Source organism: Lepisma saccharinum, chromosome 7, assembly GCF_977018435.1.
Source record: "Lepisma saccharinum chromosome 7, izLepSacc3.1, whole genome shotgun sequence".
Lineage (NCBI taxonomy): Eukaryota > Metazoa > Arthropoda > Insecta > Zygentoma > Lepismatidae > Lepisma > Lepisma saccharinum.
The window spans coordinates 34,112,602-34,114,394 of NC_139235.1; the positions used below are offsets into that span (position 1 = coordinate 34,112,602).

General features: G+C 35.1%; 1 non-coding gene across 1 annotated transcript; it reads right to left on the reverse strand.

Annotated features, from left to right (window-relative positions):
* Positions 1 to 885: 885 nt before the first annotated feature.
* Positions 886 to 958, reverse strand: TRNAT-UGU (transfer RNA threonine (anticodon UGU)). The gene has a single exon. It is a non-coding gene; the product is annotated as a tRNA-Thr (tRNA).
* Positions 959 to 1,793: the final 835 nt, after the last annotated feature.

A 1,793-nucleotide genomic window follows, 5' to 3' on the forward strand; every position in this document is an offset into this window, starting at 1 on the left:
TGCTTTTTTGGGTGCACCAACACTTGGGTTATTACCATTTGGTTTATTATACGAGGCTACAATCACTATCTAAACACTGAATTCCTCTGATTGAAACTAAAAGCTTAGGCTGCAACTAGGGACTTATTATGTATATCGACAATTTATAGGACAACACGAACCTTACAAAGGATTGTAGGTGACGTAGGACCACACGCCAGAGCTTTGTTAATCTGCAAGAAGCACTTACAGCTAATATTACGAGGAAATGAGGTTGATTTTTTACTGTTTCACAAGAATGCTATCTTGTATACACCCAATATTTGCTTTTTCAAGTAACTACATGTACCAGAAGCACTTACAGGCCAACTCTAACGAGACTTCGACTTATTCTATATCAGGTGCTAAATTTATAAAGAACTATGATTGTGTATCGCAAAAGCAGATCACCCGATTACAGTATCTGAAAAACAGATTTTTCCATGTAAGTATATTTTTATTGACTGGATTATTTGACAGATCAAACCGGAATACTGCAAAATTCACTAAATGTAGTTCTATACTATAGGTGATTGCATGAAAATAACTAGGTCAAGGGGTGATCAACAGTGAGCTGAATGTATATATAGAGGGTCGCTCTATATTATTCTCACCTTCGCTGGATTGACGAAGGAACGCACTTGTGGGCGGTAGAACCTGAACGGGCTCCACCAGGGCATCGGAGACTCGAATCAGATGTCTTGGCGGATGAACCCAAGTAGGGTCATAGGCGCTAGGACCAATTTGGTCATTGTTTCTTATATGAGGAACCAATTTGGCCCACTCCCAGAATTAACCTAGATTGCTTATAGCTTATGAAATTTGAAGTCTGCACAAGATCCGATGACAAAATTTAAAAATTGTAAACGCCCAGACAGGGACTCGAACACTGGACAGATAGGTTACAAGCCTAACGCTATACCAACTAAGCTATCTGGGCACAAGGTATTATTTTTTTTGAAAAGCTAGTTACGTTAAGAAATATATTGAAACACGTGAGAATACTCTTGGTCTGGATCGACAGAGAAGGAGACAACATTTCCAAATTTTTGCAGATTGGGTGCATTAGTTTAAAAAACTACATAGCTGAAACCTTAGAGAAACATAAAACTGCAAACACAATATATCTAGATTCTTCCAAGGCATATGATAGAATAAAAACATGGCTTGCTTATGGACAAACTCAATAACATAGGAATAAGATAGACAAGCAATCTTATTTTCAGTACAAAATTCCAATTACTCAAATAAACTAAAGTGCAATCTTCATACTAAAATATTGAAAAAAGGCGTATCTATGTACATAAAAGTGTGTACACATGTGTTTGTCCGTGTGTACTCTTAGATAAATTGATAAAAATAGCAATATAGTTATAAACCAAAGACTATACCTAATAATATTAATTTCAAAATAAGCTGATAAAAAAATATATAATAACTACAGTATAAGCTTTTAATTTTTGTTAATTACAAAAAAAGAAAATTTAAATACAGTAAATAAACTTGGTCCCTTACATTGAAAAGGAACATAAATTGAGAGTATTTGAAGATAAGATCCTTAGGAAAATATTTGGGCCTACAACAGATGAGGAGACAGATGAGTGGAGAAGGTTACATAATTTAGAAGTACATAATTTGTATTCATGTCCAGATATTATTAGAATGATTAAATCAAGAAGACTTAGGTGAGCAGGCCATGTGGTACGAATGGGAGAGGAAAGAAGAGTATACAGGATTCTTGTTGGGAAACCTGATGGTAAAAGACCAATAGGAAG